Source organism: Cyanistes caeruleus, chromosome 6 (genome assembly GCF_971803275.1).
Source record: "Cyanistes caeruleus chromosome 6, bCyaCae1.hap1.1, whole genome shotgun sequence".
In the NCBI taxonomy this organism is placed as follows: domain Eukaryota; kingdom Metazoa; phylum Chordata; class Aves; order Passeriformes; family Paridae; genus Cyanistes; species Cyanistes caeruleus.
In genome coordinates, this window is record NC_141706.1 from 42,555,952 (window position 1) to 42,582,912 (window position 26,961).

Here is a 26,961-nt window from a genome sequence, read left to right on the forward strand (position 1 = left end):
ACAGACCTGGCCTTGGGCAGGCTCAGAAATAAACAGTATCAGAAATTAGTAAAGAATTTCTTGTGAGTCTAAAATAAGGTGTTTTGGTAGTTAGTCCCTCTCTATACAATTAACTGCTAGTTTTAGTCCTATGGAAAAAAAAATAAATATAAACATTAATTTTAAGGTAACAATCCATCTATCAGTATGAAAAGGAACAAAGATTAAACAGCCAGTTCAAGTATTTTAGATCCTATTTAGTATACTTCCATTTCTAATTTCCAAATGTAACTCCTAAAAATAATTATAGATGGTAAGGCTGGGATAATAGTGCATGATGAGAAGAGTAAAAAAGGGCAACAATTTAATAATATGTGCAGTATAATATGGTGGAAAAAGGCTAATATTATATATGCAAAATGGGAATATTTTCTTAATATTATGAAATTCTGAACCATGATAGGCATGACACTTCTGAAAGTAGAAAGTTTGTATGACAGAGAGTAGCTGAATCTGCAGCCTGTATAGCAGAACTGATTCTGAATAACAGGCAGCTTATTTGTCCTGCAATTTCTGCCAGGAGGTCACAGGCTACTGTACCAGATTTGAGCCACTATCTCAAAACTGCCTATCTGGTACTTGGTCAGTACAAAACCACTTGAAGAAAAGTAGAAATAGACTCCTTGCCTTCCTGCAGTGAATATTCATTGCATTTACCTTTCTAATAAGAGCAGCAAGCAAATTTCTAAGGATGGAACAAAAGCTTTAACTAGAGATGTGGAGTTTGCATAAGAGACAACTCAGGAGCATCCACAAAGCAGGAGGAATATTTGCAGGTAATGTAAAAATCTTAAGTGCATTGCATTTAGAGCAATCATTCTTAAAAAAAAAAAAAAACCAAAAAAAAAAAACCCAAAAAACCCACCAAAAAACAACAACAAAAAAGCCCGAACACCACAGTGAACAACCTCTCAAAGTGTTGAAAGCTCGATAATTTCAGACATTTAAAAGTAGACAAAGGATAACATTAGCTAATGTAATTGAGGAAACAATTCTGATCTACCAAAGGAAATATCGTATAAATCACTAGGTCTTTACCATCCCTAATTTTAGAGATTTGTGTGACAACGAATCATGTCCTCCAAAAGAGTATTAATAGTTTTATAAAACTAGCCTAGTAAACCTCTGTTGTAATCAGTGGTGACACCCGTTTTATTGGGAGGCTGTTTCAGAGCGGTGAATGATGGAGCGTGCGTGCGGCACTCCCAGGGAGCGCAGCCGTGCTGCTCTGCAGGGACACAGCCCAGGCAGCCACTGCCACCGGAGCTCCTCAGTCATCTGGGCAGCTAGGAAAACACGCTGAGCTCTTGCTCTAGCTTCCTTTTATCAATTACAGCTTCAAATGTGAACCTGCTAATTGCACTCCCCGCATTTTCGTGGGTTCTCCTGAAACCACAGATCTCCCTTCTCCGTTGCTGAGCTGACAAGTAATTGCAGCTCAGAGCCAGCTCAGCAAGCCGCCCCTGCCAGGGAACCTGCTGTGGTATCACTATTACCAACAGTAATCATTGCCCCTGAGGAGTCTGTGAATGGGAAGGAGCAATGATGAAACAGGTAATTCAGAAGGGCCAAGCATACATTAAAGCAGCATAACACAATATATAAATGCTCAAATTGTATATAGGATAATGAAATATATTTTCATGATTAGAGTATTTTCACAGTACTCTGTTTTCAGAGGCAATATACACTTAAGTCAATACTCAGCTTAATTTTTTTTTTCTAATATACTACGTACTACATATTTTTTTACTAGAATCCCTATTATCTCTCTTTAACTAGGTTTTATTTTGCCCTTATAATAGGAACAATACAGCCATATTTTTTGTAACACTGAATATGAACATACTACTTTCTCTAGACTTCCTAGATTTCATTCATAGATTTCTTTTTTAAAAGAGAACATAGGCCTAAATGATTTCTGTTATATAGCCCCAAACTAGATAATGATTTTGAAAATCAGCTAGTGTTTGATAAAAAGGCAGTAACAGAATGAATTGATGACAGATTATTTGTCCTCTGATGCTTTAGCTATTAATTAAGAAAAAACTAAAAGGAATATTTCCATGTTTGGGATTCTTACTTCTTGATACTTCTGTAACAGCTCAGTTTGATGCCAAGTGTATCATGTTTATTTCATTTTAATCTACTGAATGTGAGCCTGATCTCATAAGCTCTAAGTACACAGAACTTGCATTGACTTCAGCTGTATTCATATGCTGTTACTGGAGGATCAAACTCAAAGAATTTAAACTCTGCTAATTAGCCCTTTAGTAGGAACTTGAGTAATTCTGTACCTTGAATGCTCAAAAATGAGACAAATCAGTATTTACGGGAACTGTCGAGATTAGAAGTGCGGATACTAGCAGAAAAGTTAATGATAATTCTTTCCATTTTCCTCTGAAGATTAATTGCAAAACTTAATTGTGTTAGATTAAAACCCTGTTTAAATAAGTACAGTATGATTGTTAAAATTGCTAGTATGTTCAGAACAAAATTAACCAAGCATTTGAAAATATCAAATAAAAGAAATATTTTTTTTTCTGATTACAAGCGGTGTATGGTGGTTTTAATACAAACTGCACAAGTCATAAGTCTTTTACTAGTAATTCTTCAGCAACGATTATGATAGATGGGAAAAGATCTGTATGTAGTAGTGCAAAGATTTTGAAAGCATTTACTTGATACAGCTTTTGAACAGGTTAACTGCTGAACTCTTTCATCAAGGTGAAGTGGTCCACTGTATTAAATAACACAAAAATGCACATCAAAAACTAAGGATGTATTTCTAAAAAAGTTGAGGAGGAAAAAATAATCTCCCAGCAGTTTTTGTTTCCCTGCTGGAAGCTCTATCCTTGCTCGGAAGGTGCAGTTAATTTCCTCCTCTGGGTGTGCTGCTGCTCCATTGTGCCTTTCTCGCTGGCTCAGTGTGCTGTGGCCCGGAGTGGATCAAACAAACCGTGGTGAAAGTTTCCCTCATTTGCATCACTTCTAGACAGCCCTGTCGTACTCTTTGCTGACAGGAAATCACTGTCTTTGTCACCTTTTTTCAGTGATCTCCTTTTGGCAGAGATTGGCCATGTGACCAGGATTAATCACAACAACAGTTCTGGCTCAGAACTCAATGACATGTTTTCCTCAGCACTTCAATAATGGTGTAGAAGAGTCAGTAGGAAATGACTACATTAATTTCAGAGTGAAAAGATAATTAACACTTAAGGACTAGTGCTATAACCTATGGAGCTATTATTCAAATTAAAACTAATTTATTGCAAACTTGTGAAAAAAAAAAAAGAAAAAAAAAACTACAAAAAACTGGTTTTTAATGCAACTGTTAAAATAATCTTGCTGGAGTCCCTGAGTTTAAAAAGTAGCACAAACTATATTTAACATGGTAATATAAATACATAAAGACTCCAACATTTGAAACTGGAGGCTAAAGTATGTAAAGTGCTTACTTAGATGATATGAATAGGATACTGGCAAACAAAAGCAGCAGTGTGCTCCTAGAATGCTGTGCTTCAAGGAGTTTCCTTGGCAACAGAAATGCAGTTCCAAAAGTAGACAGAACTTTCCTCAGAAAACATACTATTAATAACAACCTTCCGGAACAACTTGGAACAATTTGACTACTTGGCAATAAAATGCCAAGTGTTCTGCAAATTAATCTAACACATAACAGTTATATGTTTCTCTTGCCCATAATTCTCCTGAACTGGGGGGCCTGAGTTCTCTGCTATTAGAGGATACAAATGTGCAAAGCGGTTCCAAATGCTGCGCAAACAGAGAGACAGCTCAAATAGCAGCAGCCTATAAGGATCAATTAATGTTCTTCGTATCATTTTAACTTGTAAACCAGATTAGTTTAATTGGATTACTTTGTTCCATTTAAAGCAAGTTCCACGTACCCACTGAAGCTGCATTGTAGTTCAGTCTTTATTTCAAGTAGATTTTCCATATAAAGAAAACTTCTTAAAAGATTAACAGCCTACAGAGTGATATATTTGGACAATATGCTTAGGGGATTGGTTATAAACTAGAAAATGTGAAGATTTTTGCTCCTAAGCTGCATATTCTGCACAGTCCAGGATGCTTTCTGTCTGTCTGGTAACCCATCAGTGCCTGCATGGAGTTGCTAAAACAGTCAGTTTTAGTCAGAAGAAAATGATGGTTGTCAGTTTAGAGGAAGCTCTCAGCACACTTCAGGACTGAGCCTCTTGTAGGGAGTAACTACAAATCTGCTATGTATGCAGTATTTTTAGACATGTCATCATTTCTGCATGAGCCAAAAGAATAAACTAATTTCAGTTTTGCCTTGCCAAAAGGAATCATTAGAATTCCACTAAAGGCCATAAGTTTACTAGACAGGAAAAGTAGGCTGTGCTGGTACCTTGACTTTTCCTGAATTCTGAGCTCTAAAGGTTAAAAGTAATCAATATCTCATTGTGCAGCCTGATAATAAGTAATAACCATGATGTTAAAATCTAAATGACTGCAGATAGCACTTAGGTGTGTTGACCCATTTGGAAGGGCTTTTTAATTGCAATCAGAATAGTCATTACAGTTTGCTAATCAACTTTTAGGCTACCTTGCAAAAATCACCACCTTTATGAAAAATTACTTTAATCCTATTAGCAAATTATGTCCCAAAGTGAAAGCTTTTATTTTATCTGACAAAGTATATGTTAAAAAAAAAAGGAGAAAGATTATTCTGCTAAATAATGTCTATACTCATTAACAATAGCATGTGTATTCTATTACTTATATAATAGTATGTCTGTACCTATGTCTACATACATGGATTGATACATGCCTCAGTGGAAGTTCATTTTTGCTTTTTACACTGTAGTATGCTTTTAGCTATCATGTATTGTAAAGTGACCTTGCACAGAACTGGCTTCAGTTACTGTTCTTCATGAAGTTCAGTGATTTTCATGCACTAGGCTGGATTTTTTTTCCCCCAACAGATTAGGAACCTCTATGACTTTCTCCACTAGGTAGGAAAATCATGTTTTGTATGAGAAGTCTCAAAAATGCATGATATACCAAATAGCAGTTAAAGTCTGACTGCTATTATAATGTGAACTAAATGATTTCAGGACCTGACACAGCAAAGTTTCCCACTCTTATTACAAGGGGTGATGAAATTGGTTACATTTTTCTGCACAAGTATTTTCACTTCAATTGCACTGGGGAACAGAGTAAAAATTCCTTTGAGACCCATCCTATAACAACTAGAACAACATAGAACATCCTAGAACAACAATAGTTCACTCTTCAGTGGTTCATATGTTCATGCAAGGAATTAAATTTAAAAATTAGCAGGGATTAAATTCCTTGCTAATTCTGGCAAATTTGGCATCTTACAAAGCATAAAATAAAAATACTGCTGGAAAAATTCTTACTTAAAGCAGAGAAATTTTAAGTTTTAATGTCTTACATAATTTCAATAGGAAAATACTGGTTGCCATATCTACAGAATTAAAACATCTAGAAATTGAATACAAAAAAAATGTGAAAAATATTTTTACATTTTCTTGGTTGCTTCCACAGTATATTTCAAATGTAAACATGCATTTCTAAAGACAGTGTTATAATTTCTATGGAGCAGACTCCCCGTATTTCTGCAAGAAGTGGCTTCATGCACTTCCCAAGAGTAAGAGCGTTTCTCCCGCTTCTTCCCACCAAGAACTTCACATTGTAGCAAGGAAGTATTTACTGAGCTCGTAGCAAAAGCCAGCACAGCTTTTTGGAGATTAAAGCAGTGTGTCTAGAATGAAAGAGGCGTTCAACTTCAAACAAAAGTAAATGTGTACCACATAGCTGTCATCACCATTCCTTACTACAGCTGCAAAATGTGGACAATTTACAGTCATCACGTCAAGCATCTTAGTCAACTCCACATGCTCCATGTTTGTGCCCTTGCTGCTATAAAATAGCAAGATAAGGTCCTAAGCAGTGGGACCTTAAGGCTGCCTTCCGCTGGTCTCTCCAGCTAATGTATTGAAATAAGGTAAAATGAGGAATGTTAATAACACAATGACAATATGATTTTTGAAGCTGTGTGTGGATAGAGTGATGTTTTTCTTACCAGCTTGGTGTATCCATCTGTTTTAAAGCAATGAAGATAAAAAAATCACTACCAAAAATTATAGGTGGAAATAACATTATTACTCTATTCCTCAAGTTAGTTTCCAATTTTTAACGGACTTCCCTATTTTTCCACCTCATAGTTCAGGAGAAAATATTATTTTTTAAAAAACTCATAGGAACTACATGGTTTATCCATGATGTTTTACTTCATAAACATAATACAGGAACTATTATTTTCTTTCCAAATTACTCCTCATCAGTATGCCTCAAAAATAATCAATACTGTTATATTTCTTTCATAAAAATAAAGAAAAAAAATGACTGCAAAATAGCTTTTTTGGCAGGTTTTCTATATGAAACCCAAATTCACTAAATCTCCATAAACTTTCAGTGGCAATATAGTCAATGAATTTATGTCTAAATGATAAAAAATAAGTTGCAGTGAAGTGTACCAGTTTATAATCTCCTGAATTTTTATTTATATATGTATTGTATTTTTATTTTTATAAATATATATTATAGACTGTATTTATATATTGAAAATATGTAAAATATCAATATAAATTATTTATGTGTATATATTTGTAACCTTTTTACATACTTAAGGTTGGGTGATATTTTTACTTTGTGCATATACACTTTTAATACATTGTACTAAAAATAGCTGCAGCATTTTGCACAAATTTCTCCTTCTAGCAAGGTAAAATAAGCAATCACTGTAATTTAATTCATAATTTTTGCAGTTGTGGCTGCATCAGGTCCAGTGGATCTTGGCAGGCTGCAGCCAACTCCTGGGGCCAGTGTGAAATAACTATGGTTCTTAAATTCTTGTGGGTGCTGTTGTAGTGCAGAAAAAAACATGGTTGCTGTAGAATCCCAGTGATGGTGAAACTGTGAATGTTGAAGTTGGCTCTATGAAGAGATGCTTTCGGGGGAAAGAGCTGTAGTACCCTTCATATCCTGTTGTTCTGGAACGACAGGTGCTATTCCAGATGTGAAGGACACATGCCAGCTGTGTCACAAGTTGCAGGGAAAGCTACAGAGAGCTTGTAGTTTCCCCAGTAGGACACTGGGACAAGGAGTCAGCTTTGAAGACTAGTTTAACTAACATGGGGGCAAAGTAGACCAGCCCCTGTCATGAGGTTTCTCTAAGGGGTAATTCAGAGCAGAAGCTTGTTGAGTACTCTGAAATATTTTCAGGAGAACTCTTTTCTCTCTTACCTCTTTCTCCACTGATTGGATAAAGAAGCCATGGAGATCAGACCCTCTCAGTTTACCACTCATTCTGATATTACAAAAAGAGGGTATTTTTTGTACCACTCTGTAATGTTTATGCAATATTCCAGTTTGAAACTCATTTGTGATACATCCAGATTTTGACTGACATTGCACTGGAGTTTGATTATCTCTGCTTTACCCATTGATTTTCCCAAAAAAAAGCTACTACAGATACAGAATTTTTCAGGTGGTAACTTTCTAAAGCAGACCATGTATTGAGACTTACATGCTTATTTTTTGAATGGCTTTCATCCAGACACATTCTACTGTGTCTACTATTTAGGTGGAAGAACAGGAATTCCTAAGATCTCTTAGTTTGTTATCATGTGTTGAAAGATCAAATAAACCACCGGAGGTGAGAAGTGGACAGTCTTGTGATCCAATTTTATTACCTAAGAAAATTCATTGCTATTATTTTGGTTTTTCAGCAGGAGTGTATAATTCTTTGCCTCTAAGAAGAACTGGTCAGAGGGATACAAATAATGAAAAGTAAATTAAAAGCTATAAAAGGTTTTCTTAACCAAAACCAGAATAAAAAAAAAAAAAAAAAAGAGGATATGGTAAGGTGCCAGGAACTAGAGCAACCATGTGTAACTGTAGACATGAAACATTTCTTAATTGTATCTCTTTGCCAGGATCACTTGTGAAATACACAGTTCCCATTCAGAGGGAAGACATTAGGGTAAAACCAATCTAATATATGTCTCCAAACAGTGGGAGAACTATCCAGAGAAGTGCCAGAACACACACATAGATGTAAGTTGAAGGAACCCATGAAGCAGGGCAGATGCAGACTGGCTGAAAATGTTGGCATTTCAGTGCAACATATGTAGTGTAACAGGCAACAGAAAAAGCAGAAATAAAAATGGTCTTGACAAAAAGAGGCAGCCAGCCAGATTGAATATCACAGTTACCTTTGAAATTAAAAATGTAGTGTCTGAAACAATTGTGAATTTAATGTTTTAATGAAGTAGATATCTATAATGAGGCTTAAGCAAATCTAAAGATTCTTAGTGTTCTAGATACGCAGAAGGCTGCCAGGCATTCAATTGCTATATTTGCAACTATGCTATTAGATCAATGACTAATTTGATACCAGCTGGATTATAGAGTCAGCTGCAGTGCAACACTGATAAGGATCAAAATTAGACTGGAAAGATGCAACCAAGCACTGCAGATGGGCAATGAAATCATGATGAAACCAGTGAATAAGTGCAGTCAATCAACAAACAACCCCTGCAATAAGAGATGCCATCTCTTAAAGTTTACTGTAGTTGTTTTAGAAGAATTCTAAGCCCTGGTTTCAATTGAAAGACAATAATCAAAGCAGTACCTGAAAGAAACAGGAAAGTCACTGTGATTGCTCACTGGCATTCTAGCTGAATATAACATATCTGAAGAAGATGAGCACTTACATGTAAAATTGAAAATCCTCCAAATCACCCTAGAGAGAAGCAAAAGGGAATTCTGTTAGTCTGGTAAAACTGCTGGGAAATGTAATGTGACAAAGCAAAGACCCTGACTCCACAGAAAGTAGTGGATAAAAAATTTGCTAATGGTCAGGAAAACCTGATATAAACTGATTCCAGAATACTTGCACAAAGTGCCAAAAACCTGGGATGTCTTACATATTTTTTTCAGGACAACAGTACTCACTGTGGTGTCAAAAACAAGTTTTGGAGCAATGATCTGTAAGAGCAGAACCATTGTTCTACTGTGTATTTTGTCAGGTATCTGTAGGCTTTTATCCTCATCATTCTAAATTTCTGTGGGTATTCCAGTGTAATGTGAACCTGACACTCTTCCTGTAGAGAGTAGCTGATGTCAGTCTAAGCATAGGAAACAGAAATGTCAGAGGAGGCAATCCATAAGCAACCCTTAAATGGAAACCTGGACAGGAATATTAATCTAAATGCAGAAAACATGAAAGAGTGAGTCATTTGTGGGGGACATATATTGATTTTTGAAGGACTTCGCTGCTGGCCATGAGAAACTAGGAGTACCCCAGAAAACAAGCACAACAGCTGACGGACAGTTCTGTCTTTCACAGACATGAACAAACACTTTTACAAATTTTTTGCACACTTGGCAAAAGCCTATGGATTTTTGCCATGGTCAATACAAAGTGATGAACAAAAATGGTTAATGACCAAGAGAAAATATAAGAGTAGGGGAAGAGGGGTGGGCAATGCAGCAAGGCACCAATTGTTTAGTAGTACAATTATTTAAAGGAGCTGGGCATTAAGAGAATCTCCTGATGATACAGAGCTCCTGTAGCAGTTCCTCTATAATTTTTCCTGACACCATAGCAGAAGTAGTGAATGAGTGTAGGGGTAAGCTGAAATTAAAGTGGGTTCCTTCCAACTGAGACCCCAGAAAGCTCTTCTTTCTAAAGTCAGTGAAACTAGAAATTTCTGTCTTGCCTGGAAGCAACAGCACAACTTGTTCCCTTCTCATGCACATTGCACTTGTCTTTGAGGAGAAGTAATTTCCCATGAGTTACCAGGTGGGCAATAGCTCACCTTTAAGATATCACCATCTGCTTTCAGCTCCAGGCAGACCCACATCCCACATGTTTTTTTTTCTCAGTTCAAGTGCTGAATTTATCTCTACAAATCAATGATCAATACTGAGTACTCCATAAAATCAGATTAACATAGTCAGGAATTAGCATAGATGCAAAGAGGGGAGAATATAGCTATTTAAAGAAGCATGTTTTCATTTAGTTCAGTTGTGCATATATATATATATATATATATATATATATATATATGTATTTTGTCTAACAGCACAAATGCTAAATAAGTGAGCTTTGCTATTCCTGGCACATTTCAAAGTTACTCAGAGTATTAAATATTGAGCAATAAAATGTGCCTTTCATGGAAACATTTCTGTTTGGTTCATATTAAATAAATTCATCTCTTCCTGTTTGAAGTTATATTGAAAGAGATATTGAATATTGCTGTCCAATTGCAACAAGCAACAGCAAGCTTTGCCCCTTTTGGGGGTATATGGGAGGAGTTTTTTGCATCTCTTCTAGAAGCAGGGCATCCCACAAGCTGTATCTTGACTGAAGAACAGGATATTCTCTCTGTGAACTAACCATTTTCATAGACAATGCTTTTTACTGCCATGGTAGGAAATCTCAGGTTTGGTGCTGAGGTATGCTCTAATGGTAGCCAAACTCTTCTGATTTTCCCCTGAATTTTTAAATAGTGAGGAAAAATATTTCTTGTATTTTACCCAAGTGAATTCATGCCAGAAAATTAATCTTGTAGCATTTTCCCCTGTTTCCTTCCCTTCAAGTCAGTCACTGGAAATACACTACTGTAATAACTTGCATACCATTCAAAAATGGTTATGTTTATTGGTGCCTGTATGTGTCATGAACAACTCAACACAGTCCAAACAGGGAGACCCAGAGTGATGGGAGGTCTGATGGTTCAGGCTTTTGGTTTCATTAAAATCGGCATGGACCATTTGGATCATACATGTGATGTTTTTGTGAATTTGATGTAGAGTTCTTGTGGAGGGAGAGGTTTTCTATTGATATTTATGGTTTTATAAGGCTAAAAAGATCACAGAACACACACTTTTTTCAGTCATGTGCATTCTGTATTGTGCTCTTGTGCTCTCTAAATTCTTCCCTTCAGGAGTATATGGTCCATTTTCCAGGTTCTTCAGAAGCTGCTGCATCTTTGGGTTCTTTTTGTAGCTATGTCTTTTAGCTTAATTAGTGCTGCAGATTTTAACACCAGCAGATTCTGACTGAGTAAATCTCAACACCAGGCACTTTCCCATGTTTTTATCTCTAGTTGTCAGGTCATCCAGCAGTTAAGGATCTTGCTGAAATCATGCAAATAACTCATTTGTCCAGGCATTTCTGCAACTTGTCAGTCCTTCTATTTCACACGCCCTTCTTTTGTGAGTCTGAATGTACAGTGTGGTCAGTACATTGACTGCTGTCCTTGCTTTGTATGGTTACATTTGGATCCAAACCTGTGGCCACAGTAGTCTTAGTTCCTACATCCTTCCAAGGAGTGCTGGCAGCCAACATGTTTTTGTTCAGCCTGTGTTCCCAGGGAAGATACTCACAAAAAGTTTTGGGTTTTTATATCCAGAGCCTCTTCTAATCATTCCTGAGAGGTGACTGGTATAGCATGACAGATGACCTGCCATGGAGCCTTACAGTATAAAGTGGTGTGTAAAACCCAAGAACATAGCTACTGTGTGTTTTTAACAAAGACAACATTGTTTCATCAAGTGGTGTGTAAAACCTAAGAACATAGCTACTGTGTGTTTTTAACAGAAGACAACATTATTTCATCAAGTGGTATCCAGACTTAAGTGATGACCACTTTTGAAAAACCTAAAATAGGATGAGGAATCACTCCCTTTTATATATACAACTGCATTACTTCAAATAGTCTTTAGTTGATGGGGTTTATGCACTTCTTTTATGTTTATCTCTTTGTATGATCCTCTAATTATTAGATTAAAATTACTAATTGGCTGATTTGGCCAGCAGGTGGCCTACTACACTGTGCTGTCAACATGTGCATTCACGTCCTGAGAAGGGTCTGCAGTTAATGTTTATTAGGATTTCTCATGTTCAGTGCTGTTATTCCATGAGAGCAAGTATGGCATTTGTACTCTGAACATGCTCTTTTTTGTGGCACTAATCAAGTGTAAATGTATTCCTACTAGTGGGACTTTTTCTGGCCTATGAAATGTTGGAAAATTAAAAACAAATACAATGTCCCTAAAGACTTTTGTATGGTTTAAATATTTGAAACTTAAGAGCTTTACCAAAGGACAGTTAAATCCTACTTCTTCCATTTTTTTCACACTTTATTAAAGAATAAAATCAATACAATGGCAATTCTTCAAACATCAGTACCAAATGCCAATCACCAATGAGCTGTAAAAATTAACTTTAATAGGGTTAATGTAGTAGTGTAGTAATTTAATGTACAAAAGCTCTATGGCCTGTTCTAAAATATGTATTCATTACTTTCATTTCTTTAGACTTCAGTTCTATAGCAACATATTATACCTCTAACAAAATAGTAAACAAAATGGCCTAAAATAGTTGACTTAGATGTAGATTTGAAAAAAGGTAACCTAGTAGAATTAAGAATGTGGAATAGTCAACAAGGTATACTTTTTATTTTTAAAATTGTTGCTAATTATAAAATGATTACTAAGATAGGACATGCAGCCACTGAAACCTTGAAGTGGGACCACTTTATTAATGTCACTGAAATGCAGATATCTTTAGCAAAGGTTCTGTCACCATAAAAATCAGTAAAATATTTTTCTGGTATTCTCAGTAGAATATATTCCTTAAATTTTTGAAAAACACAGAATAGGCAATGGAATTTTGTTCTTTATCCATCATCCTTCCTGATTTGTTTTCTTACATTTTTCCATCTTTGTTTGGGACTACTAAATTCCCTACACATATTCCTATAACAAACATCTATTAAACAGACAGCAGTTAAAGTTGAAGACATCAATACACATTACAGTAAGCATATATCTTTTTTTCATGGCCACAGATCTTTTCAATTTGTATTTGAACATCCAGGCAGCTATCGTGGCATTCATGGTTACCAGAACAGGCTTTCCACAAAGCAGGACCAGAATCTCTTGAGCGAATGCCAGAAAGACAAAAGTTCATGTCTTCTCTAGTGTTCACTATAGCTGACATACATTCAAAAAATCCTAAATTTGCTTTGTATGATATTACTTCACTACTGGCTTTGTGTCCTTTTATTTCCTGCTGCTGCAGTCCTTTGAAGCACTTTTTCCCCCCCTCTCAGATATATGCATATCTTTTCCCATTTTCAAGACGTCCTGTTTCATCTTAAGTAGAATTCAGACATTAAAATAGCAATAACTTACAAGTGTCTATATCCACTGACATTGCAAGTGTTACATAGATTTGAATATCGATGCTATAGCCACCAGTTTATCAGTCTGTTTAGAGCACAGAGATTAGCATTTCAGTGAGACAACATAAGTCATCATGAACTTGTGGTGGTTTTTTGCTGAAATCAATTTCTACAGTTTTGTTGCCATATCTTTACAGAACTAATTTTTTTTTTAATTGCCTTAAGACAGATTCTATTAATATGCAGGCATTATGCTGTGTGCTGATTTCAGAGAAGCTCATTACAAAATGCTAAACACAAAGGGGCAGATTCCCTGGTCTGTCAAGATCCCTTCACATTCAACTTTGTAATTTCCAGAGTGAATCTAGAGCAGTTGGTAGGGCACAGTAGAAAATACGCTGTGAGTGAAACTCTCATTGATTATTAGGATTTCTGATGTTCTGTGGTGTTGTTCTATGAGAGTAAGTATGGTATTTCTTCCCTGAATGTGATCCATTTCGTTGTCAACTTCACCTGCCACTCTGTTCTTTTTCTCCTGCTCCCTATTCTCCTTTCCAGCATGAATAGCATCAGCAAAAAAATCTTAAGTGAACCAAGAGAGTCCAACAAGTATAAGGCAATGCATAAGCATAAATTAAATCCAAGCTCATTGTTTTTCATTTATATCAGAGCCAAGTTATCAAAAATTTGCTTGCTGACAGCCCTAGGAAAAACCAAGCACCTTAAGAATCTCCAAAATGCATGTATTTGAGTGTACTAGCCTCTGCAAGAATAGTTAATTTTCTATATGTTTTGGTTCTATAAATTGTAATCCCAGAAACACCAAAAGAGATAACTCAAGTTCAATGCAAGTCATCTGTTTTCACGTTTGGTTCTGGTAGTAACTTCATGCTTTCACAGACCTTCAAGCTATTGGCAAATGTGTAACAAGGTAAAAGCATCTGGAAGTTAAAAGTAAACTAGTTCAACCTAGGAATGAGGCATTTTCTAACAGTGAAATAAACTAGTTGTTTATCATTTTATCAAGGAATTCTGTAAATTTACTATTATTTGTGTCTTTAAGTCAGGGACAGATGCAATAGCAGATCATCTTCTCCAAGCCAGAAATTTGAAAACTTAATATAGGCAGAGATGATAAGATTAGGGTGCATTTTATAGAAGTAGGGAGGTTAGATTATGACAATTTCTTGAACTTCAGATCTGTGAATCAACCCAAGTTTTGTCAGAGAATATTTTGGCAGAATGCCATTAAAGATGAGAAGAAGCTTTCAGCTTTCATCATGCCAGCAATTAGCAGAGTTCATGTATAGCAGCACCATAAATCCTTGAGAACAGACACCTGAAATGAGGGAAATAGAAAGAAACAGAGAGAAAGTTTCTTTTGTTTCTGTCTCAATAGTTGTTCAGCCACAAAATGAGTTCAGTGTCACTCTCATACTCTTTTAAAGGTAACTATTAGTGTTAGTTCCTAAATATCGTGAGAATGTAAGAATGTGTAGAGCTGAGGTATTTTCTGCAGTGACTAAAATATACTGTAAGTGCTATAACTAATTTTTTTTTTCAGTCTAGTGTGAAACAGAGTGTTAAGTTGTTTTGAGCTCAGAAAGCATATTCTCTTAGACAGAATAGTGGAGTGACTATTGGAACACTTGTATTCCCACATGAGAGATATTCCCTCCCTGGGACTGTAAATGGTGTCCATCTGTACCTCAGTTTCCCATTTTAAATAAAAAATAATATTTCTCTATCTCACATGACTGGTGCAATTCACTGAAGCATAGCAATATTGAGCCTGTAAAAGGCTGCTTTAGGCATCCCCTTGCTGGTGGCCCTTTGAAAGAGGCAAAGTGTCTCTCCTGGACACAGCAGCTGTTGGAGATACAGAGAGACTCACTTTCAGCATGTCCTGTGTTGTTTCCAACATTCCTACACAGACATGAAGTTCATAGTCACATCTCATTCCATCACATCACAGTATAACAGGAGCATATTTCTGTTTGTGGGGTTGTACAAGCACACTTCACATGCTCCTTGGAAGATACAGGGGTCTTAAAGAGCAAGCCCAATGTCTCATGTAGGTAGCCAGAAGCAGGATTTTTTTGTCTTTTTTCGCTTTTCCAATAACATGTGTGATATTTCCTCTCATATTTATTGCTTCAGTTTTGTCTGCCTTAAATTATTTAAAATATTAAAATATTATTACATTCAGAAACTCCATTTTTACAAATGAACTCAGACTCTAATTTTCTAAGACTCTGGAGGTTAAAAAAAATTCGTACAATTTATCATATATATTAGGTTTTAGAAACAATGGCCACTGTGATACAGTCCTTTAAATATTATTCAGCAAATGTAGTGGTGTTAATGTTCTGGAATTGAAATATATCTTGGAAAAAGTTCTTTCACATTCAGAATTGTCTGGTTTTTGCTGAAGAAACAAAGCATTGTCCTGTTTTGATCACCAGTAAGGAAGATGGAAAGCACGTTTGTTAAATACTCGCAGGCCTGTCAAAGTGTTATCAGTCTCAAGTATTCTGAAGAAGTCTAGTCCTTAGTTTTTGCTGTTCAGTCATCTTTATATGCTTGGTTTGTTTCAGAGACTATCAAACTTCCTATTGATAAGGCCAAAAATGATCACTGCTATAGCATTTTCTATCAAAGCTGTCAATAACATAAAAAATGAAATATTTTCTTCTAATTTAAAATACTCCAGTGACATTTGTGAGGTGTACAACTTCTTGCCAACTCTTCTAATTTAAAACATTATCTGTTTGACGAAAACATATGTTAGAAATTTTTAATTCAGTGATAGGAAAGACACTAATGAAATATGCATGTATGAATTTTGTATTGCATAAGTTTCCTCTTTTTGAAATATGATTAAAAGCCAAACATCTGGATTATGTTTAAAAAGCTTGAATTTCCAGTTTTCAGAGATTCAATCTATTTTGACACTGTACACTTAGCCTTAACATTTTCAGCATGCTGTTAACATTACTTGATACTGTAAAAAAATGTTCAGGTTTAAACAAAGTTGGATTTCTATTGCTGAAAATGTTTTCTGAAATAGCTTTTTCTGCAACATTCACACAGCCATACTTTAGGCTGTGTCAGCAGTTCTGTTATATATTTGCTCTTGAGAATAGTTTGTATTTGATCACAAAAATAACATGAGAATATTTTTTCTTTTGTAGAAAAGTACTATATTTTTTCCTAGAGTAATATTAGAAATTAAATACTGAATTCTTAACAACTTATAAAATTCTTCTAAAATGAGATTGTTCCATTGTAAAAACTGATAATGATAATGCCAAATTTCTCCTTTTGTTTTAGTAACATTAATGTGTACTGGAAAAGAGAATCACCATTATTTGCTGTGCCTCTTGAAAGGTTCAGAGTGTGGCTGTCTGCAGATGATCATAAGCAGTTAACAATAAGACCTTTTAACGAGTTTTGCGATAGTTTTGATACCATTGTAATGGTATTGCTGTAAAAGGAATTGCAGTGTGTGCCAGTGTTTTAGATAGTGGAGACCTTTTAGCACTCCTCATGGACCTGCTGCATGTGCCAACTTTGACATAACACAAGGGACATTATAAGGAAAAAAAAATCAAATAGCACATTGTAAAAACTATAGCTTTCATTTTATTTAATACAGTACAGGATCTACATTTAAAATAAAAATAACATTTTTCTTTATAGCTGTAGGGCTAATTGAGAAATCTGCTGTCAACACTCTTTCCAATCAGCACTTGGATGAGCAGTCAAACAGGTGTAAGTTCTGTGGCATAGGAAAAAGTTCGATTACTTTAAAAATCTTGTTGTTACTCTAGATACTAGAGGTAGTGGGAACTAAGATCCACATGTTCTCAAGTTGGAGACTGAGCAAGCTAGATGCAGAGTTTTTCTCTCCTTGAGGTCGCTCACCAGCCTGTGAAGACTGTAGGGCTGTTGTCACAGGCCAAGGATGACTTGCTTTGCTCACAGCTGACAAGGTCGTTATTTGCATTACTAAAGCCACTGTGCCTTAAGTGATGTGTGAACTGATCTTTGTGGAATTACCTGTACCTTGGTGGAGACTGAGTCCTCTGTTGGTTTGAGAATCTTCAATTTCCATTTGGATGTTTTTCCAGCGGGGAACCTCTTCTCCCATGAAAAAGTATAGCAAATAGGTAAGAAAATGCGGATCCAGAGATATTCTACCCCCAAACACATCCCAGTAGTGTTGCTGGAAGAGCGAATAATTTATTTGTAGATTTTCAGTCAAGCTTCTCTCATGGAAAGATATTACTGATCACCATTAGCATTCTAGCTGGGTAACAAAGGAATAAGGACTTCAGAAGAGCCAGTCTGTGAAAGATAAATGCACAAGAACATCCATTTCAAAACAGAATGATGCCTGTAACGTACAGCCTGACAATAGTAGGTGCATTTGGAATTAAATCTTTGTGTAGAGGAGTTCCAATTTTATGTTTCATGCATACTGCAACAGCAGGCACAGCTTAGCAGAAGAGGGAATAACAGGTTATAAATGATTTTCTTTGAAAATCTCAAAAAAAATCTCCATAATCTTACAATGTTGTATATTATTTTGTAAAAATGTAAATGTAAAAGTGTATCAGTATGAGATTTCAAGAATATCTAGCCAAGGATGGTGCTCCAACTACACATTTTTGTTTCCAGGCCAAACTTTTTCTCCACCTTCAAATGCATTTTCTGCTCAATAATGGACTAACTGTAGTAATACAGTTAGTATTACTAATACAGTTGTATTTTGGAATCTCCCTTACTCTGTGGGGATTTTTTTCCCTCAAAAAAATATACCTGAGCATTAACCCGACAGTATAGTAGCTATTAATTTCTAAAGAGCACCATTCTTTAAAATTTAATATCAATTCTCCAAGCAACTACATACATGTAAATTTAGCTAAATCAACGTCTAATATGTTAAGCATGTCTGTTATTTGTCTGTATCAGAAGTCACACCTTTGGTGCAAGGTATGAAAACAAACTCAAAACCAACAGCATCGTTGCAAGCAGCGCAAGACCAGTATCAGAAATTCCTTCAGAAATCAGCCAAAGATCCCAGTAAAAATATATGGTTTGCAAGATAGATAAATATGAAGAGTACCAACTCTGTGGCCTGACCTGAGCTGCACTATATCCTGTGCAGGGGCAGCATGTTCTAACATCATCTGCCAGGGTTTGCCTTGGTTTGTAGGTGGGTGGCCATCTCAGATCTAGCGGGCTCTTATGCACCTCGTACTGGATTACCCTCGCCATATGAATTGAAACAACTGTATTTTGGCTATGTGTTCTCTGAATTTAATTATGTTTAAAAACTGGTTAATAGCATAGTAAATAACTGGTATTGCTACAAAATTGCATTCTGAAGGTAATGGGATTGAATTTCAACGCAAGTTGACACTCAATTACAATTTCCATATATCTAGCGAATAAGCCAGTTCTTGGCTGCTATATTAAGGTGGATGTCTTCCTGCTTAACTGAACACTGTGCAAGACAGGCTAAATGCATAATAAGGCCAAATGCATAATAAAGCCAAATAAAGGCTTAATATACCCATTCAAATTTTTATTTGTATAAAGTAGTAAGCTTGCAGAACAAACTCAGGGATGTGGTTTTAAAAAATTTAAATAATCAATATTTGAACAAAATTCCACTATATTTAGAGTAACAAAGCTTAAAAAAAAGGAAAAAAAAACCCCAAAACAACCAAGCCTTTAAAACTTCTTACTGAATTACTGCCATCAGCCAGTAGATCTATGGGGCTTGTTCGGCTAAAAGCCACAACAGACTTTGTAATGCAATGATGTAATCTTGGCTTTGTGTCATTTATATTCAACCTAAAAAAACAATTTTCCTGAATAGACAGGCTGACAACAATATTGTTCGGTGTTGGTTTTTATTTGGATTGTTTCCAAATGATTCATATGCCTCCACAGCAACACCCCATGCCTGCTCGAGTTTTTACTCTGAATTCTGAAGTTTCCCCTTTTTCCTCGCGTTTTATTTTGCTTTTAAAGTCCCAGTTATGTTTGTGAAACTAACCAGCTCGGCCACAAAATTAGGATGTATCTTGCAGAGTGCATTCATTTTACTTTTTGCATATTTTTCCCGAGGTCATGTCAAGGTTAGTTTGAATTCCATCCTACATTAAGACTTCTTTCACAGCTATTTAGCTCTGCAGCCTGCGCCCCGCTGGGGTCTGCCCCTTGGGCACGTCAAAGCTTCAGACCTGACAAATCACACACAGATGAAGCTGTACAGTTTTTTAAACAGTTTCATCACTAACGTGGGGTTTTTTGGGGTTGGGTTTTTTTTTCTTTTACACTACAATTCTCCCATCCCCCACCCCCACTCCCCCACTGGAGTTTATTCTCTGAATTGCAATATCCTGAAGACTGATTTCCATATGGAAAATTCCCTTGCTCAGGCGAGTTGTAAAATAGAAATGGTGTTGTATAGTACATGCCACTCACAGATCCCCAGAAACTGAAAGCATTGCAGATCCTCTTTAATAACAAATGATAGCTCCTCATCTAATATCTCCAATCATATAATTAATAACTATTTGCACAGAACAGCCTAAAAGTGTAAAAACTGGTAAATACTCAAAAATTGTCATCCATATTGTGAACCTGTTAGTTATCCAGGAGAGCTGTTAGTTGTTCACAGGAATAAACTTCTGCCATCCTTGGGATTACTCAGATGAGTAAATGTTCATCGGTGTCAAGAAATGACGTTGTGCTTCAGCAGCAATCCTAAGGGGACTTGGGAAATTTTAAGTGGGTGTATGTGTGTGTAGATATATATAATTAGCTTCACAACTATCTGCAGGGCTTTCACCACCTACATTCGTGCACAGACAGACAGACCTACACACTCCCCATGTATATGTTGGTGCATAAAAAATGGTTTGAAATGTATAATGCAGTTTGCAGGTTAAAATATGATTCCTAAAATTCTTAACTATTTAGGTAGACTGCTATCTGTTTTTTAGCATTTTGTGAAACTAATGGTGCAACACCATTTCCTGTTTAATTGATGAAGTTAAAATGCCTGGCTGCTAATGAGTGTATTAGCAAACAATATACCCTTAACAAGCTTAAGCAGCTCAGGATTTTAAAAAGCAGCTTACTGTCCTCCTCATTTTTATAAGACAAAATGTACTGCCTTCCACAAATTGCTTGATCGACTGATGAAGTACCATAATTATAGTTGTATTGCAGTTTTGACAAAACCACAATAACAGATTGTAGTTTAGTCCCCACTCTAGGCACACAACTCTTTGCATTACAAAACCCAGTTTTACTGGTCTAATTCTTTGAGAGAACAAAAGGCACCTGGAGATGTTAACTATATACTAAAAGAAAACTTGGAATCTAGGAAATAATAATATTGAAGCATGACTTTTCTTCTCACAGTTAGTTCATTGGGAATGGTATCTAATGAAGAGTTGTCTAAAGGCTTGCTTGTTTGGAACTAATTAAAGACAGATATCCTAAATAGAAAAAGGATCATGGGAATTACATTAGGTGTCTGGAGACTTGTTATTCTTTTGGTACTCTGAGTAGATTGTGGAAGTTGTTAGGGATTCAAGAAATAAGGCAAGCTAATAAAAAGTTCTATTTTTCTGGTTATTGGCCAACTATTGTATTTTTGTTTGCAATAAGATTTGTGCCAACAGGCTAAGGGCTTGAATAAAACATTTAAACATTTGTGCATTAACACATTATGGTGAAAAGAGAGTCTTGTGCTTTCACTCGGTGCATTTCAGCCTTCAATTAATGTGAAAGCACTACAATGCCTATGCAACTTCTCTTGCCTAGTGGTGCACCATTTATCATTGCAGTTTTACATTGACCTTGACACCCACTTCATTAGAATAAAGATTGTCTACCATTTAGGTTACATTGTTCCTCTGCACAGAGACCCCATGCAAATTTCTGTTCAGATAGAAGAGCTGTGAGCCTGTCAGAGGTCATCTGCATTAAATGATTGCAGCTATTTTCCAACTGCTTCTTTTCATTCTACTCAATTCAGGCTAGGAGGATCAATCAAGCCCTCTGCCTGAAACAGTGGGACTGCTGGGAATATAACTGTTTTTGGTAGTAGTGGATATGCCCTAAACAGTATTAAATATTTAATATAAATTCATTAAAGGGCACACAAAGTCTTCAAAAAGATATTACATATATAGTAAAATTTAAAGTGTTTGGATCACTTTTCTTAGGAAAAAAAGAGGCAGAACAATGAATACCAACTGCGTAATTTTTTAATGCAGGCAAAATTCAGTTCATGAAGTTGCTTAATATTTCTTTCAATGTGTTTATTTCTCAAGCTGCCACAGAAGGAAATGCATAGCAGACATGTAATCTGCATTTGCTAGTTTCTGACACAAAAAAACCTAAGGTGTCTGTAGGGGTTTAAGACAAAAGTGCTAAGATTTGTTTTGTTTTGTAGGCGTGCACCCATATGCACATGCACTCTCACACAAATACATATTGTGCTGTTGTGCTTATTTGTAAGGGGAAAAGGCAAATGGAAATAAGTTAGCACTCTCCTTCCTGAGTTTTCCGAGTGATATAATTGGAATTAAATTATTAATGGGAGATACTTAAAAAAGATTGTTTTATGATCTTCTATTACAGAATTTGCAATTCATTTTAATATTTGTAGTTTGATTTATATCAAAGATAATGCAATCTATGTCCAATTAACAATACATAGCCAATGTAATATGATTTCAGGATCATGCAAATGGAATAAACTAGAGGAGGAAAAACTGATTCTTAACCTCAGATGTAATTTGCTCTGTGAGTTCTGGCAATTTTAAATGACATTGCACTTTTTAATTTTTCCAAAGGCTCAGCAGCAAATTTATCCCAATCAAGAAAGCCTATTATTAATTTACAAGGACAATTGTAGGAGTCTTTATAATTTCTCTGTGCAATTATTTGCCGTAAATTGCTAATACAGAAATACATGAAGTTTGCAAGAAACAGGAACTTGCTTTTCATCTAGACAGATCACACTGCCCAGGTCTTGAATGTTGTCCAGAGGTTCTAGTGGTATTGACAACGTAAGAAATATAATCAAGCTTCTGGACAGTTTCTAAAATGTTTCACACTGACAGTACCAAAAAGGTAGAAGCATTAAGAGCTATTGTGAAGGGTAGGCTGGCCTCTAGCAGATTCCTTCACTTTGCTTGTATACAGCTGAGCTTTGGACCCTGGACTTTGGAATAAAAAGACTCTTTGTTCACCACTGAATGGCATTAGGCATGGGCTTCCTAAGGGGCCACCATGAAGCCTAGCATGAAGAGTGCAAACATTATCCAGAAAGCAAAATGAGAATGTGCGTGAAGAGATGATGGACAAATATTGCTACATATGCATATATATATAGTATGTATATATATATATATATATACACACACACATACTATATATATATGTATATATCTATGTGTATATATATTTGTTACATATTTGATGAATTTGCTTGCAGAATATTATTTACTCAATTTTATGCATGCAGTATATATTACAAATGTGAGCCATTGCTGACTGTGTATGCACATGCCTTCACCGAGAGTATATGTCTGTATTTATTGCTGTCTGCCACAGTCAAAACACCCCAAATGGCAAATTTTTAAAGTTTAGAATTTCAATGCAGGTAAAACTAAGGTTGCAGGTCACTCAGTTCCGATCTCAGTTGTATATCCTACAGTGCCATCTGACTGAAGATACTTTGTTAGCATGTGAATGATGGAATGCAGAACATTTACAAATAGCACACCCTTATTCCGGTAATGGAGAAAGTTCATTGGCTTAATTCTTCTGTACTTCGTAGCCATAGCTCCACTGTGTGTTCAGTATGTCTGGTCTCTTTTCACTATAACCAACAGAAGCACCATACAAAAGTCTTACAATGGATGTCTTAATCTCTCTGTGTGCTTTTAGAGCATTATTTTGAATTCCATCATGCAGGCTTTTTTTTTTTTTTTTCTTTTCTCTTCTGAAGTTTTATTACAACAACAGAATTCCCAGGGAGCTTTAGGGACAAGGTTCGCATAATATTGCCCTAAAGTTTTACTCAAGGGGTGGAATCTGCTGATCTCCTGATCATCTTTTTGTGGTGTTTCTCTTTCTGAAAGATGCAGTGCGCAGTCTTACAGAGTTGTTAACTGTGTACAGATTTTTTTATTGTTTACCAGACAGTGCACATCTACGAACCTTTCATGATGATTTCTTTCTCTGACCTCTCAGTGACTAGGCATCTTGTTCCTTAACACTGAGGGAGGCTGAAAAATGCTTGAGTTGCTCAATGTGTGCCTTCTATACCAGTTTCAAAATGGCTTATTCTTCTGGTTTCCATGGTGACAATTAACACTGTTACAAGGCATTGTTCCAGTCTCCATTTGGACAGAATTTTCGGGTGTGATTTTTCACACAAAAAATGTTTTATATAATTTTTTTAGGAAAAAAAAAAAAAAAGAGAGAAAAAGCACAGTTTAGTATAAAGTGTCGAAAAATGTGTCTCAATCAGCCTGCCTGGATTTCTTAAAATGTTTTTATCAGGGGAAGTAAGGTTTTAACTTGCTTTGTTTTGGAATTCAACTTCTTTTGGCTTAAATATTTTTGCCAAACTTCTTCATGGATAAATGGTACTGCATTTATTTCAATTATTTTCTTTGTCCTTTGAGAAGTATTGATCGTATTGAGAGAAGGAATAAAAGGCCAAATTCTTTAACTTACGTAACAATGTTTTGGATTTCTTTTGAGTGTCCTCGGGAACACAAAACCAGGCATGCATGCACACAGCTAATCATGCTGTAAATATTTTGCAGTTTTTCCAGTACATTGCTGTTTGTTTTTTTTTTTTCCCAGTTTATATGGCAGGTGTTGTGGGAAATAAAATATTACCCATTTATTTATTATTGAGGTTATTGTGAGAAGCCTGTGATCTTAACTTCCTTAATCTCATTTTTGGCTATTAAACAGTAATCTATATCATAACATCCACAGGCTGTCACAATAGAGCAGTCTTTGCTCACTTAAAGCCAAGGAAAGAATGAATCTTTAGATTAAATTATCTTCTCACCACAGGATTAAGTAGTCCTACCAGTCTAGGGTTGTGCAGCACTGATAGAGCTGGTAGCTAATTTTTCCATGCAACTGCTCAGAGTGTAGGTGTTTAATGGATTAAAAAATAGCATTAGCAATAGCATCTCATGTTATCAGTTCTCAAACTCTACCTCCTGTACATTAAGCTCTTCCCTTAAGTTAAAATACACATTGCATGTTAAATATCCAGGAGTGAAACAATACTGACTCTCAGTCATATACGAGTACAACTGATAATCAACTGGAATCTCTCATCTTTTACTGTTACTGTATAATGCATTTTCTATCAATCAGCACTTTTATCATGCTTGTTTATACAGTAGATTACACGGTGACAAAGACAGCACGTACATAAAACCTAGCTTATTTAGTTTTTAATGTAATAACCTTTTATAACATCTGTCACACTATTTGGATTATGCAGCAGTGAATTATTTTATCTAGTCCAAAATGAAATGAAATGTCTTCAGTTTCTAAGTTAACAAGAGCATTGTAGTTATGAAACATGCAGTGTGTTTTATTTCATCATCAGCCCTGCACTGCCCAGGAACATCCCTAGCCCCAGCCCAGGCAGCAGCAGGTGCCAGCCTAGAGCAGGTGATGAGCAGTAAGTGGCTGTGCCTGCACCAGTGACACACAGCTAGAGGACTCCCTCAGTCTATTAATTCACTTGACAAAAGAAAGGGAGTCGCACGTACTGGATTTCAGTGCCTAGCAAATTGGGCTCTGGATTCCCTTTGATATTACATGTACTTATGGAAATAATTATGCAAATCCTTTTCTGCTATATCATCTTTAAATAGACATCAGATTACATAAAGAAGATTGTAATCTCCTCCAGCAGCCATTCTAGCCGAGAAGGCAATAACACAGGACCAGGAATCGTACTTGTTGAACACATCAGTCAAATAAAATGGTGTTGCCTCTTGGTGGGTCCAGCCCTAGTGTCCAACCTGGTAGGTATTGCCTACAGTGGTACACATCTCAAACCTCAGCTACAGCACACCGAGTGTCAAAAGGCAAGTTCTTTATAAACAATTCCTTGGGCTTTACCATGCATATTCATGCAATTTTGGATACGCAGACACCTGATCAGTGTTCATTAATAATGAGAAATGGTTTAAATCACCTCATTTAAAACATTTGCTCTATGATCCACAAATGACTAATATTTGCTGAAGTTTACATAATACAAATGATGTGCATGTGTTGTGTAAATGAGAGATTAAAATATGAAACTAACAATATGCAAACATATGCATGGAAATGCTGAGAACCTGATAGCTGAAACAGTGATTTCACACCTTTATTATTTTCTTTAAGCTGTCTGCAATTGTATTTTTTCTTTGTTTTCCTACAGAGAATGCTCTTGGATCTGGCAAAGGCACCCATGTTTTAAACATTCATAATTCCAGTTTAATTTTTTTATATTTAGCCCAGTTATTAACATTTTCAGTACGAGCTGCAATAGCAGGTTTTTTGACTGAATTTGAAGCAAAGAAAGCTTAATGTTTAGGAAGCAATTTTCTAATAGCTTTGCATAATTTATGTATGTCTTGTAAACACCTTTGCTAGTATATGTGCTGAACTCTCTTCTTCCAGTAATAGGCACATTTTTGGCCATATCAGAAGTTCCATTTCAATGAATTTTTTCACACTTAATTAGCTAAACTATATGGAGGGTACATATATGTGGATGCTTATGTGTTAATTTTTTTTTTTATTTACTGTACAAGTATGAAAACATAATTAAACACTGTAATGACTATATACGTAATAGAGAAGTCAGGTTTTTGGAGAATACAGTTTTAAGAAAAATATTTATTTTCCAATTCTTCTGTATATTAATATACATTTTTATAGACTATGTAAATAATATAGACCTAAATATTTAGAAAGTCCTATGAAAGAATTTCTGAGAGAAGCTTTCAGTCTTGTAACTGTTTTCTCTGTTTTTTTGTTTGTTTTTTTTTTAAACAATAAATAGCAGTGCACACAAATAGAAGGTATTTTCAACCTGAAGAAACTATTGGACTACATTAACATTGTGGCTGTTCTCTAATGTGGGCCAGTTCACTGTTCCTGTTGGTTGATGCAATAAAAATCAAGTAACTGGAATTGTGTTTTAGGGGATCTATTTCTAATTGTTTTTCGAAGGTCAAACTCACATTTTCAGGCCCATGTGTTACACAGAAAACACAATAGGAGAGAGAATAAATAAACTCTAGAGGAAACATAAGTATGAAATTATTTCCTTGGGGTTTTTTGTTTCATTTTGGTTTGTTTTCCATGAAGAGCCTCAGTGTAACTTCCTAAAGTAGCATATTTTAAAAATAAGATACCACTAACATGAATGAGGCAAGAGCAGACCAAGATTCAGATGGGAGATGGTTAGTGGGTATTATTGTACAAGTGAATATTGTGAGAGAGTGAACATTACTATGTGTAATCAATTGCTAACTGCCTGCATAGATGTGTCACCCAGAAGTCTACGTGCTTGGTA

The 26,961-nt window shown here is 35.8% G+C and overlaps 1 protein-coding gene across 6 annotated transcripts in view; it reads left to right on the top strand.

The window, feature by feature from the left end:
• Positions 1 to 26,961, top strand: part of AKAP6 (A-kinase anchoring protein 6) — a 258,048-nt gene that overhangs the window by 183,853 nt on the left and 47,234 nt on the right. The gene's annotated exons all lie outside the window — the stretch shown is intronic.